The sequence below is a fragment of the Chenopodium album genome, chromosome 10 (assembly GCF_948465745.1).
Source record: "Chenopodium album chromosome 10, dcCheAlbu1.1, whole genome shotgun sequence".
Classification (NCBI taxonomy): Eukaryota; Viridiplantae; Streptophyta; class Magnoliopsida; order Caryophyllales; family Amaranthaceae; genus Chenopodium; species Chenopodium album.
This window is the reverse complement of record NC_137843.1, coordinates 31523950-31539247: the sequence shown is the minus strand read 5'-3', so window position 1 is coordinate 31539247 and position 15298 is coordinate 31523950.

The following is a 15298-nucleotide window of genomic DNA, read 5'->3' as shown; positions in this document are numbered from 1 at the left end:
ATCAAATGAAAGTCAAACACATTCAAATAATGCCTTTTGAATCAAATGAAAGCCAAATGCATTCAACAAAGCTAATTGAATCAAAAGAAAGTCAAACACATTCAAACAATGCTAATTGAAACAAATGAAAGTCAAACACATTCAGATAATGATTTTTGAATCAAATGAAAGTCGAATGCATTTTATAAAGCTAATTGAATAAAATGAAAGTCATACACATTCAAACAAAGGATTTTGAATTAAATTAAAGTCAAACACATTCAAACAACGCTTTTTGAATCAACTGATAGTCAAACACATTCAAACAAAGCTATTTGAATCAAATGAAAGTGAAATGCATTCAACAAAGCTAATTAGATAAAATGAAAGTGAAACACATTCAAACAAAGCATTTTGAATCAAATAAAAGATAAACACATTCAAACAACGCTTATTGAATCAAATGAAATTCAAATGCATCTAAATAAGCTATTTGAAACAAATGAAAGTCAAACACATTACAACAAAGCTTTTTGAATCAAATGAAAGTCAAACACATTACAACAAAGATTGGGTTTGACTTTCATTTCATTCAAATGGCTTCGTTGAATGCATTTGACTTTCATTTGCTTCAAACAGCTTTGTTGGAATGTGTTTGACTTTCCTTTGATTTAAAAACCTTTGTTTAATGTGTTTGTCTTTCATTTGATTCAAATAGCTTTATAGAATGTATTCAACTTTCATTTGATTTAAAAAGCTTTGTTAGAATGAGTTTGCCTGTAATTTGAATCAAATAGCTTTGTTGAATGCATTTCACTTTTATTTGCTTTAAAAAGCTTTGTTTGCATTTTTTTGACTTTCATTTGATTTAAAACCTTTGTTTGAATGTGTTTGACTTTCATTTGATTCAAATAGCTTTGTTGAATGCATTTTACTTTTATTTGCGTCAAAAAGCTTTGTTTGAATGTGTTTGAATTTCATTTGATTTAAAAACCTTTGTTTGAGTGTGTTTGACTTTGATTTGATTCAAATAGTTTTGTTGAATGCATTTGACTTGTATTTGCTTTAAAAAGCTTTGTTTGAATGTTTTTGACTTTTATTTGATTTAAAAACCTTTGTTTGAATATGTTTGACTTTCATTTAATTCAAAAAGATTTGTTAAATGCATTAGACTTTTCTTTGCTTCAAAAAGCTTTGTTTGAATGTGTTTGACTTTAATTTGATTTTAAAACCTTCGTTTGAATGTGTTTGACATTCATTTGATTCAAATAGCTTTGTTGAATGCATTTGACTTTTATTTGCTTCAAAAAGCATTGTTTGAATGTGTTTGACTTTCTGTTGATTTAAAAACCTTTGTTTAATGTGTTTGACTTTCATTTGATTCAAATACTTTTATAGAATGTATTCGACATTCATTTGATTTAAAAAGCTTTGTTAGATTGGGTTTGACTTTCATTTCAATCAAATGGCTTTGTTGAATGCATTTGACTTTCATTTGCTTCAAACAGCTTTGTTGGAATGTGTTTGTCTTTCCTTTGATTTAAAAACCTTTGTTTAATGTGTTTGACTTTCATTTGATTCAATTAGCTTCATAGAATGTATTCAACTTTCATTTGATTTAAAAAGCTTTGTTAGAATGGGTTTGACTTTAATTTGATTCAAATAGCTTTGTTGAATGCATTTGACTTTTATATGCTTTAAAAAGCTTTCTTTGCATGTTTTTGACTTTCATTTGATTTAAAACCTTTGTTTGAATGTGTTTGACTTTCATTTGATTCAAATAGCTTTGTTGAATGCATTTTACTTTTATTTGCGTCAAAAAGCTTTGTTTGAATGAGTTTGACTTTCATTTGATTTAAAAACCTTTATTTGAATGTGTTTGACTTTGATTTGATTCAAATAGTTTTGTTGAATGCGTTTGATTATTTATTTGCTTTAAAAAGCTTTGTTTGAATGTTTTTGGCTTTTATTTGATTTAAAAACGTTTGTATGAATATGTTTGACTTTCATTTAATTCAAATAGATTTGTTAAATGGATTAGACTTTTCTTCGCTTTAAAAAGCTTTGTTTGAATGTGTTTGACTTTAATTTGATTTAAAAACCTTTGTTTGAATGTGTTTGACATTCATTTGATTCAAATAGCTTTGTTGAATGCATTTGACTTTTATTCGCTTCAAAAAGCATTGTTTGAATGTGTTTGACTTTCTTTTGATTTAAAAACCTTTGTTTAATGTGTTTGACTTTCATTTGATTCAAATAACTTTATAGAATGTATTCGACATTCATTTGATTTAAAAAGCTTTGTTAGATTGGGTTTGACTTTCATTTCATTCAAATGGCTTTTTTGAATTCATTTTAATTTCATTTGCTTCAAACAGCTTTGTTGGAATGCCTTTGACTTTGATTTGATTTAAAAACCTTTGTTTGAATGTGTTTGACTTTGATTTGATTCAAATAGTTTTGTTGAATGCGTTTGATTATTTATTTGCTTCAAAAAGCTTTGTTTGAATGTTTTTGACTTTTATTTGATTTAAAAACCTTTGTTTGAATATGTTTGACTTTCATTTAATTCAAATAGATTTGTTAAATGGATTAGACTTTTCTTTGCTTTAAAAAGCTTTGTTTGAAAGTGTTTGACTTTAATTTGATTTAAAAACCTTTGTTTGAATGTGTTTGACATTCATTTGATTCAAATAGCTTTGTTGGATGCATTTGACTTTTATTTGCTTCAAAACGCATTGTTTGAATGTGTTTGACTTTCTTTTGATTTAAAAACCTTTGTTTAATGTGTTTGACTTTCATTTGATTCAAATAACTTTATAGAATGTATTCGACTTTCATTTGATTTAAAAAGCTTTGTTAGATTGGGTTTGACTTTCATTTCATTCAAATGGCTTTGTTGAATGCATTTTAATTTCATTTGCTTCAAACAGCTTTGTTGGAATGTCTTTGACTTTCATTTGATTTAAAAACCTTTGTTTGAATGTGTTTGTCTTTCATTTGATTCAAATAGCTTTGTTGAATGCATTTGAATTTCATTTGCTTCAAAAAGCTTTGTTTGAATGTGTTTGATTTTCATTTGATATAAAAATGTTTGTTTGAATGTGTTTGACTTTCATTTGATTCAAATAGCTTTGTTGAATGCATTTAACTTTTATTTGCTTCAAAAAGCTTTGTTTGAATGTGTTTGACTTTCATTTGATTTAAAAACCTTTGTTTGAATGTGTTTGACTTTCATTTGATTCAAATAGCTTTGCTGAGTGCATTTAACTTTTATTTGCTTCAAAAAGATTTGTTTGAATGTGTTTGACTTTCCTTGGATTTAAAAACCTTTGTTTAATGTGTTTGACATTCATTTGATTCAAATAGCTTTATAAAATGTATTCAACGTTCATTTGATTTAAAAAGATTTGTTAGAATGGATTTGACTTTTATTTGATTTAAAAAACTTTGTTGAATGCAGATGACTTTCATTTGCTTCAAAAAGCTTTATTTGAATATCTTTGACTTTCATTTGATTTAAAAACCTATGTTTTGAATGTGTTTGACTTTCATTTGATTCAAATAGATTTGTTGAATGCATTTGACTTCTATTTGCTTCAAAAAGCTTTGTTTGACTGTGTTTGACTTTCCCTTGATTTAAAAACCTTTGTTTAATGTGTTTGACTTTCATTTGATTCAAATAACTTGATAGAATGTATTCGACTTTCATTTGATTTAAAAAGATTTGTTCGAATGGGTTTGACTTTCATTTGATTCAAATGGCTTTGTTGAATGCATTTGACTTTCATTTGCTTCAAACAGCTTTGTTTGAATGTGTTTAACTTTCATTTGATTTAAAAATCTTTGTTTGAATGTGTTTGACTTTCATTTGATACAAATAGGTTTGTTGAATGCATTTGACTTTTATTTGCTTCAAAAAGATTTGTTTGATTATGTTTGACTTTCCTTGGATTTAAAAACCTTTGTTTAATGTGTTTCACATTCATTTGATTCAAATAGCTTTATAGAATGTATTCAACGTTCATTTGATTTAAAAAGATTTGTTAGAATGGGTTTGACTTTCATTTGATTCAAATAGCTTTGTTAGAATGGGTTTGACTTTCATTTTATTTGCTTCAAAAAGTTATGTTAGAATGCGTTTGACTTTCATATTATTTAAAAACTTTTGTTAGAATGTGTTTGACTTTGATTTGATTCAAATAGTTTTGTTGAATGCGTTTGAATTTTTTTACTTTAAAAAGCTTTGTTTGAATGTTTTTTACTTTTATTTGATTTAAAAACCTTTGTTTAAATGTGTTTGACTTTCATTTAATTCAAATAGATTTGTTAAATGCATTAGGCTTTTATTCGCTTTAAAAAGCTTTGTTTTAAAGTGTTTGACTTTCATTTGATTTAAAAACCTTTGTTTGAATGCGTTTGACATTCATTTGATTCAAATAGCTTTGTTGAATGCATTTGACTTTTATTTGCTTCAAAAAGATTTGTTTGAATGTGTTTGACTTTCCTTGGATTTAAAAACCTTTGTTTAATGTGTTCTACTTTCATTTGATTAAAATAGCTTTATAGAATGTATTCAACGTTCATTTGATTTAAAAAGATTTGTTAGAATGGATTTGACTTTCATTTGATTTAAATAACTTTATTGAATGCAGATGACTTTCATTTGCTTCAAAAAGCTTTGTTTGAAAGTGTTTGACTTTCATTTGATTTAAAAACCTTTGTTTAAATGTGTTTGACTTTCATTCGATTCAAACAGCTTTGTTGAATGAATTTTACTTCTATTTGCTTCAAAAAACTTTGTTTGACTATGTTTGACTTTCCCTTGATTTAAAAACCTTTGTTTAATGTGTTTGACATTCATTTGATTCAAATAGCTTTATAGAATGTATTCGACTTTCATTTGATTTTAAAAGCTTTGTTCGAATGGGTTTGACTTTCATTTGATTCAAATGGCTTTGTTGAATGCATTTGACTTCCTTTGCTTCAAACATCTTTGTTTGAATGTGTTTGACTTTCATTTGATATAAAAACCTTTGTTTGAATGTGTTTGACTTTCATTTGATTCAAATAGCTTTGTTGAATGCATTTGACTTTTATTTGATTTAAAAAGATTTGTTTGATTGTGTTTGACTTTCCTTGGATTTAAAAACCTTTGTTTAATGTGTTTGACATTCATTTGATTCAAATAGCTTTATAGAATGTATTCAACGTTCATTTGATTTAAAAAGATTTGTTACAATGGGTTTGACTTTCACTTGATTTAAATAGCTTTGTTGAATGCATTTGACTTTCATTTGCTTCAAAAAGCTTTGTTTGAATATGTTTGACTTTGATTTGATTTAAAAACCTTAGTTTGAATGTGTTTAACATTAATTTGATTTGACTTTAATTTGATTCAAATAGCTTTGTTGAATGCATTTTACTTTAATTTGCTTCAAAAAGCTTTGTTTGAATGTGTTTGACTTTCATATTATTTAAAAACCTATGTTTGAATGTGTTTGACTTTGATTTGATTCAAATAGTTTTGTTGAATGCGTTTGACTTTTATTTGCTTTAAAAAGCTTTGTTTGAATGTTTTTTACTTTTATTTGATTTAAAAACCTTTGTTTGAATGTGTTTGACTTTCATTTAATTGAAATAGATTTTTTAAATGCATTAGACTTTTATTTGCTTCAAAAAGATTTGTTTGAAAGTGTTTGACTTTCATTTGATTTAAAAACCTTTGTTTGAATGTGTTTGAAATTCATTTGATTCAAATTGCTTTGTTTAATGCATTTGACTTTTATTTGATTCAAAAAGATTTGTTTGAATCTGTTTGACTTTCCTTGGATTTAAAAACCTTTGTTTAATGTGTTTGACTTTCATTTGATTCAAATAGCTTTATAGAATGTATTCAACGTTCATTTGATTTAAAAAGATTTGTTAGAATGGGTTTGACATTCATTTGATTGAAATAGCTTTGTTGAATGCATTTGACTTTCATTTGCTTCAAAAAGCTTTGTTTGAATGTGATTGACTTTCATTTGATTTAAAAACCTTTGTTTGAATGTGTTTTACTTTCATTTGATTCAAATAGCTTTGTTGAATGCATTTGACTTCTATTTGCTTTAAAAAGCTTTGTTTAAATGTGTTTGACTTTCCCTTGATTTAAATAGCTTTATAGAATGTATTCGACTTTAATTTGATTCAAATAGCTTTGTTGAATGCATTTTACTTTTATTTGTTTCAAAAAGCTTTGTTTGAATGTGTTTGACTTTCATTTGATTTAAAAACCTTTCTTTGAATGTGTTTGACTTTGATTTGATTCAAATAGTTTTGTTGAATGCGTTTGACTTTTATTTGATTTAAAAAGCTTTGTTTGAATGTTTTTTACATTTATTTGATTTAAAAACTTTTGTTTGAATGTGTTTGATTTTCATTTAATTAAAATAGATTGGTTAAATGCATTAGGCTTTTATTCGCTTCAAAAAGCTTTCTTTGAAAGTGTTTGACTTTCATTTGATTTAAAAACCTTTGTTTGAATGTGTTTGACATTCATTTGATTCAAATAGCTTTGTTGAATGCATTTGACTTTTATTTGCTTCAAAAAGCTTTGTTTGAATGTGTTTGACTTTCATTTGATTTAAAAACCTTTGTTTGAATGTGTTTGACTTTCATTTGATTCAAATAGATTTGTTGAATGCATTTCACTTTTATTTGCTTCAAAAAGCTTTGTTTGAATGTTTTTGACTTTTATATTATTTAAAAACCTTTGTTTGAATGTGTTTGACTTTGATTTGATTCAAATAGTTTTGTTTATGCGCTTGACTTTTATTTGCTTTAAAAAGCTTTGTTTGAAAGTTTTTTACTTGTATTTGATTTAAAAACCTTTGTTTGAATGTGTTTGAATTTCAGTTTATTCAAATAGATTTGTTAAATGCATTAGGCTTTTATTCGCTTCAAAAAGCTTTGTTTGAATGTTTTTGACTTTCCTTTGATTTAAAAACCTTTGTTTGAATTTGAGTGACATTCATTTGATTCAAATAGCTTTGTTGAATGCATTTGACTTCTATTTGCTTCTAAAAGCCTTGTTTGAATGTGTTTGACTTTCCTTTGAGTTAAAAACCTTTGTTTAATGTGTTTGACTTTCATTTGATTCAAATGGCTTTATAAAATGTATTCAACTTCCATTTGTTTAAAAAGCTTTGTTAGAATGGGTTTGACTTTCATTTGATTCATATGACTTTGTTGAATGCATTTGACTTTCATTTGCTTCAAACAGCTTTGTTTGAATGTGTTTGACTTTCATTTGATTTAAAAACTTTTGTTTAATGTGTTTAACTTTCATTTAATTCAAATAGATTTATAAAATGTATTCAACTTTCATTTGATTTAAAAAGCTTTGTTAGAATGGGTTTGACTTTCGTTTGATTCAAATATCTTTGTTGATTGCATTTGAATTTCTTTTGCTTCAAAAAGCTTTGTTTGAATGTCTTAGACTTTCATTTGATTTAAAAACCTTTGTTTGAATGTGTTTGACTTTCATTTGATTCAAATAGATTTGTTGAGTGCATTTAACTTTGATTTGCTTCAAAAAGCTTTGTTTGAATGTGTTTGACTTTCATTTGATTTAAAAACTTTTGTTTGAATGTGTTTGACTTTCATTTGATTCAAATAGCTTTGTTGAATGCATTTGATTTTTGTTTGCTTCAAAAAGATTTGTTTGAATGTGTTTGACTTTTCTTGGATTTAAAAACCATTTTTTAATGTGTTTCACTTTCATTTGATTCAAATAGCTTTGTTGAATGCATTTGACTTTCATTTGCTTCAAAAAGCTTTATTTGAATGTGTTTGACTTTCATTTGATTCAAATAGCTTTGTTTGAATGTGTTTGATTTTCATATTATTTAAAAACATTTGTTTGAATGTGTTCGACTTTCATTTGATTCAAATACCTTTGTTGAATGCATTTGACTTTTTCTTGCTTCAAAAAGCTTTGTTTGAATGTATTTGACTTTCCTTTGATTTAAAAACCTTTGTTTGAATTTGTATGACATTCATTTGATTCAAATAGCTTTGTTGAATGCATTTAACTTCTATTTGCTTCAGAAAGCCTTGTTTGAATGTGTTTGACATTCCTTTGATTTAAAAACCTTTGTTTAATGTGTTTGACTTTCATTTGATTCAAATGGCTTTATAGAATGTATTCGACTTTCATTTGATTTAAAAAGCTTTGTTAGAATGGGTTTGATTTTAATTTGATTAAAATAGCTTTGTTTAATGCATTTGACTTTTATTTGCTTCAAAAAGCTTTTGTTTGAATGTGTTTGACTTTCCTTTGATTTAAAAACCTTTATTTAATTTGTTTCACTTTCATTTGATTCTAATAGCTTTGTAGAATGCATTCGACTTTTATTTGATTCAAAAAGCTTTGTTTGAATGTGTTTGACTTTCATTTGATTCAAATAGTTTTGTTGAATGCATTTGACTTTTATTTGCTTCAAAAATCTTTGTTGGAATGTGTTTGACTTTCCTTTGATTTAAAAACCTTTGTTTGAATTGTTTGACATTCATTTGATTCAAATAGCTTTGTTGAATGCATTTGGCTTCTATTTGCTTAAAAAAGCTTTGTTTGAATGTGTTTGACTTTCCTTTGATTTAAAAACCTTTGTTTAATGTGTTAGACTTGTATTTGATTCAAATAGCTTTATAGAATGTATTCGACTTACATTTGATTTAAAAAGCTTTGTTAGAATGGGTTTGACTTTCATTTGACTCAAATAGCTTTATAGAACGTATTCAACGTTCATTTGATTTAAAAAGATTTGTTTGAATGGGATTGACTTTAATTTGATTCAAATAGCTTTGTTGAATGCATTTGACTTTCATTTGCTTCAAAAAGCTTTGTTTGAATGTGTTTGACTTTCATTTGATTTAAAAACCTTTGTTTGAATGTGTTTGACTTTAATTTGATTCAAATAGCTTTGTTGAATGCATTTTACTTTTATTGGCTTCAAAAATCTTTGTTTGAATGTGTTCGACTTTCATACTATTATGAAACTTTTGTTTGAATGTGTTTGGCTTTCATTTGTTTCAAATAGCTTTGTTGAATGCATTTGACTTTTATTTGCTTCGAAAATCTTTGTTTGAATGTGTTTGACTTTCCTTTAATTTAAAAACCTTTGTTTGAATTTATTTGACATTCATTTGATTCAAATAGCTTTGTTGAATACATTTGACTTTTATTTGCTTCAAAAAGCTTTGTTTGAATGTGTTTGAATTTCATTTGATTTAAAAACCTTTGTTTGAATGTGTTTGACATTCATTTGATTCAAATAGGTTTGTTGAATGCATTTGACTTTTATTTGCTTCAAAAAGCTTTGTTTGAATGTGTTTGAATTTCATATTATTTAAAAACCATTATTTGAATGTGTTTGACTTTCATTTGATTTAAATAGCTTTGTTGAATGCATTCAACTTTTATTTTCTTCAAAAAGCTTTGTTTGAATGTGTTTGACTTTCATTTGATTTAAAAACCTTTGTTTAATGTGTTTGATTTTTATTTGATTCAAATAGCTTTATAGAATGCATTCAACTTTCTTTTGATTTAAAAAGATTTGTTTGACTAGTTTTGACAATCATTTGATTCAAATAGCTTTCTTGAATGCATTTTACTTTCATATGCTTCAAAAAGCTTTGTTTGAATATGTTGGACTTTCCTTTTATTTAAAAAACTTTGTTTGAATTTGTTTGACACTCATTTGATTCAAATAGCTTTGTTGAATGCATTTAATTTCTATTTGCTTCAAAAAGCCTTGTTTGAATGTGTTTGACTTTAGTTTGATTTAAAAACCTTTGTTTAATGTGTTTAAATTTCATTTGATTCAAATGGCTTTATAGAATGTATTCGACTTTCATTTGATTTAAAAAGCTTTGTTAGAATGGGTTTGACTTTAATTTGATTCAAATAGCTTTGTTCAATGCATTTGACTTTTATTTGTTTCAAAAAGCTTTTGTTTGAATGTGTTTAACTTTCCTATGATTTAAAAACCTTTGTTTGAATGTGTTTGACTTTCATTTGATTCAAATAGCTTTGTTCAATGCATTTGACTTTTATTTGTTTAAAAAAGATTTGTTTGAATGGGTTTGACTTTCGTTTGATTCAAATAGCTTTGTTGAATGCATTTGACTTTCATTTGATTCAAAACGCTTTGGTTGAATGTGTTTGACTTTCATTTGATTTAAATACCTTTGTTTGAATGTGTTTGACTTTAATTTGATTCAAATAGCTTTGTTGAATGCATTTTACTTTTATTTGCTTTAAAAATCTATGTTTGAATGTGTTTGAGTTTCCTTTAATTTAAAAACCTTTGTTTGAATGTGTTTGACTTTCATTTGATTCAAATAGTTTTGTTGAGTGCATTTGACTTTAATTTGCTTAAAAAAGATTTTTTTGAATGTGTTTGACTTTCCTTGGACTTAAAATCCTTTGTTTAATGTGTTTGACTTTCATTTGATTAAAATAGCTATAGAATGCATTCAACGTTCATTTGATTTTAAAAGATTTGTTTGAATGGGATTGACTTTCATTTGATTCAAATAGCTTTGTTGAATGCATTTGACTTTCATTTGCTTAAAAAAGCTTTGTTTGAATGTGTTTGTCTTTCATTTGATTCAAATAGCTTTGTTGAATGCATTTGACTTTCATTTGCTTCAAAAAGCTTTATTTGAATGTGTTTGACTTTCATTTGATTCAAATAGCTTTGTTTGAATGTGTTTGATTTTCATATTATTTAAAAACCTTTGTTTGAATGTGTTCGACTTTCATTTGATTCAAATACCTTTTTTGAATGCATTTGACTTTTTTTTGCTTCAAAAAGCTTTGTTTGAATGTATTTGACTTTCCTTTGATTTATAAACCTTTGTTTGAATTTGTATGACATTCATTTGATTCAAATAGCTTTGTTGAATGCATTTGACTTCTATTTGCTTTAAAAAGCCTTGTTTAAATGTGTTTGACATTCCTTTGATTTAAAAACCTTTGTTTAATGTGTTTAACTTTCATTTGATTCAAATGGCTTTATAGAATGTATTCGACTTTCATTTGATTTAAAAAGCTTTGTTAGAATGGGTTTGATTTTAATTTGATTCAAATAGCTTTGTTCAATGCATTTGACTTTTATTTGTTTCAAAAAGCTTTTGTTTGAATGTGTTTAACTTTCCTATGATTTAAAAACCTTTGTTTGAATGTGTTTGACTTTCATTTGATTCAAATAGCTTTGTTCAATGCATTTGACTTTTATTTGTTTAAAAAAGATTTTTTTGAATGTGTTTGACTTTCCTTGGACTTAAAATCCTTTGTTTAATGTGTTTGACTTTCATTTGATTAAAATAGCTTTATAGAATGCATTCAACGTTCATTTGATTTTAAAAGATTTGTTTGAATGGGATTGACTTTCATTTGATTCAAATAGCTTTGTTGAATGCATTTGACTTTCATTTGCTTAAAAAAGCTTTGTTTGAATGTGTTTGACTTTCATTTGATTCAAATAGCTTTGTTGAATGCATTTGACTTTCATTTGCTTCAAAAAGCTTTATTTGAATGTGTTTGACTTTCATTTGATTCAAATAGCTTTGTTTGAATGTGTTTGATTTTCATATTATTTAAAAACCTTTGTTTGAATGTGTTCAACTTTCATTTGATTCAAATACCTTTGTTGAATGCATTTGACATTTTTTTGCTTCAAAAAGCTTTGTTTGAATGTGTTTGACTTTCATTTGATTTAAAAACCTTTGTTTGAATGTGTTTGACTTTAATTTGATTCAAATAGCTTTGTTGAATGCATTTTACTTTTATTGGCTTCAAAAATCTTTGTTTGAATGTGTTTGACTTTCATACTATTATGAAACTTTTGTTTGAATGTGTTTGGCTTTCATTTGTTTCAAATAGCTTTGTTGAATGCATTTGACTTTTATTTGCTTCAAAAATCTTTGTTTGAATGTGTTTGACTTTCCTTTAATTTAAAAACCTTTGTTTGAATTTATTTGACATTCATTTGATTCAAATAGCTTTGTTGAATACATTTGACTTTTATTTGCTTCAAAAAGCTTTGTTTGAATGTGTTTGAATTTCATTTGATTTAAAAACCTTTGTTTGAATGTGTTTGACATTCATTTGATTCAAATAGGTTTGTTGAATGCATTTGACTTTTATTTGCTTCAAAAAGCTTTGTTTGAATGTGTTTGAATTTCATATTATTTAAAAACCATTATTTGAATGTGTTTGACTTTCATTTGATTAAAATAGCTTTGTTGAATGCATTCAACTTTTATTTTCTTCAAAAAGCTTTGTTTGAATGTGTTTGACTTTCATTTGATTTAAAAACCTTTGTTTGAATGTGTTTGACTTTCACTTGATTCAAATAGCTTTGTTGAATGCATTTGACTTTTATTTGCTTCAAAAAGATTTGTTTGAATGTGTTTGACTTTCTTTTGATTTAAAAACCTTTGTTTAATGTGTTTGATTTTTATTTGATTCAAATAGCTTTATAGAATGCATTCAACTTTCTTTTGATTTAAAAAGATTTGTTTGACTAGTTTTGACAATCATTTGATTCAAATAGCTTTCTTGAATGCATTTTACTTTCATATGCTTCAAAAAGCTTTGTTTGAATATGTTGGACTTTCCTTTTATTTAAAAAACTTTGTTTGAATTTGTTTGACACTCATTTGATTCAAATAGCTTTGTTGAATGCATTTAATTTCTATTTGCTTCAAAAAGCCTTGTTTGAATGTGTTTGACTTTAGTTTGATTTAAAAACCTTTGTTTAATGTGTTTAAATTTCATTTGATTCAAATGGCTTTATAGAATGTATTCGACTTTCATTTGATTTAAAAAGCTTTGTTAGAATGGGTTTGACTTTAATTTGATTCAAATAGCTTTGTTCAATGCATTTGACTTTTATTTGTTTCAAAAAGCTTTTGTTTGAATGTGTTTAACTTTCCTATGATTTAAAAACCTTTGTTTGAATGTGTTTGACTTTCATTTGATTCAAATAGCTTTGTTCAATGCATTTGACTTTTATTTGTTTAAAAAAGATTTGTTTGAATGGGTTTGACTTTCGTTTGATTCAAATAGCTTTGTTGAATGCATTTGACTTTCATTTGATTCAAAACGCTTTGTTTGAATGTGTTTGACTTTCATTTGATTTAAATACCTTTGTTTGAATGTGTTTGACTTTAATTTGATTCAAATAGCTTTGTTGAATGCATTTTACTTTTATTTGCTTTAAAAATCTATGTTTGAATGTGTTTGAGTTTCCTTTAATTTAAAAACCTTTGTTTGAATGTGTTTGACTTTCATTTGATTCAAATAGTTTTGTTGAGTGCATTTGACTTTAATTTGCTTAAAAAAGATTTTTTTGAATGTGTTTGACTTTCCTTGGACTTAAAATCCTTTGTTTAATGTGTTTGACTTTCATTTGATTAAAATAGCTATAGAATGCATTCAACGTTCATTTGATTTTAAAAGATTTGTTTGAATGGGATTGACTTTCATTTGATTCAAATAGCTTTGTTGAATGCATTTGACTTTCATTTGCTTAAAAAAGCTTTGTTTGAATGTGTTTGTCTTTCATTTGATTCAAATAGCTTTGTTGAATGCATTTGACTTTCATTTGCTTCAAAAAGCTTTATTTGAATGTGTTTGACTTTCATTTGATTCAAATAGCTTTGTTTGAATGTGTTTGATTTTCATATTATTTAAAAACCTTTGTTTGAATGTGTTCGACTTTCATTTGATTCAAATACCTTTTTTGAATGCATTTGACTTTTTTTTGCTTCAAAAAGCTTTGTTTGAATGTATTTGACTTTCCTTTGATTTAAAAACCTTTGTTTGAATTTGTATGACATTCATTTGATTCAAATAGCTTTGTTGAATGCATTTGACTTCTATTTGCTTTAAAAAGCCTTGTTTAAATGTGTTTGACATTCCTTTGATTTAAAAACCTTTGTTTAATGTGTTTAACTTTCATTTGATTCAAATGGCTTTATAGAATGTATTCGACTTTCATTTGATTTAAAAAGCTTTGTTAGAATGGGTTTGATTTTAATTTGATTCAAATAGCTTTGTTCAATGCATTTGACTTTTATTTGTTTCAAAAAGCTTTTGTTTGAATGTGTTTAACTTTCCTATGATTTAAAAACCTTTGTTTGAATGTGTTTGACTTTCATTTGATTCAAATAGCTTTGTTCAATGCATTTGACTTTTATTTGTTTAAAAAAGATTTTTTTGAATGTGTTTGACTTTCCTTGGACTTAAAATCCTTTGTTTAATGTGTTTGACTTTCATTTAATTAAAATAGCTTTATAGAATGCATTCAACGTTCATTTGATTTTAAAAGATTTGTTTGAATGGGATTGACTTTCATTTGATTCAAATAGCTTTGTTGAATGCATTTGACTTTCATTTGCTTAAAAAAGCTTTGTTTGAATGTGTTTGACTTTCATTTGATTCAAATAGCTTTGTTGAATGCATTTGACTTTCATTTGCTTCAAAAAGCTTTATTTGAATGTGTTTGACTTTCATTTGATTCAAATAGCTTTGTTTGAATGTGTTTGATTTTCATATTATTTAAAAACCTTTGTTTGAATGTGTTCAACTTTCATTTGATTCAAATACCTTTGTTGAATGCATTTGACATTTTTTTGCTTCAAAAAGCTTTGTTTGAATGAATTTGACTTTCCTTTGATTTAAAAACCTTTGTTTGAATTTGTATGACATTCATTTGATTCAAATAGCTTTGTTGAATGCATTTGACTTCTATTTGCTTCAAAAACCCTTGTTTAAATGTGTTTGACATTCCTTTGATTTAAAAACCTTTGTTTAATGTGTTTGACTTTCATTTGATTCAAATAGCTTTATATAATGTATTCGACTTTCAATTGATTTAAAAAGCTTTGTTAGAATGGGTTAGACTTTAATTTGATTCAAATAGCTTTGTTGAATGCATTTGACTTTTATTTGCTTCTAAAAGCTTTTGTTTAAATGTGTTTGACTTTCCTTTGATTTAAAAACCTTTGTTTAATGTGTTTCACTTTCATGTGATTCTAATTGCTTTGTAGAAAGCATTCGACTTTTATTTGATTCAAAAAGCTTTGTTTGAATGTGTTTTACTTTCATTTGATTCAAATAGTTTTGTTAAATGCATTTGACTTTTATTTGCTTCAAAAAACTTTGTTTGAATGTGTTTGACTTTCCTTTGATTTAAAAACCTTTATTTGTAATTGTTTGACATTCATTTGATTCAAATAGCTTTATTGAATGCATTTAACTTCT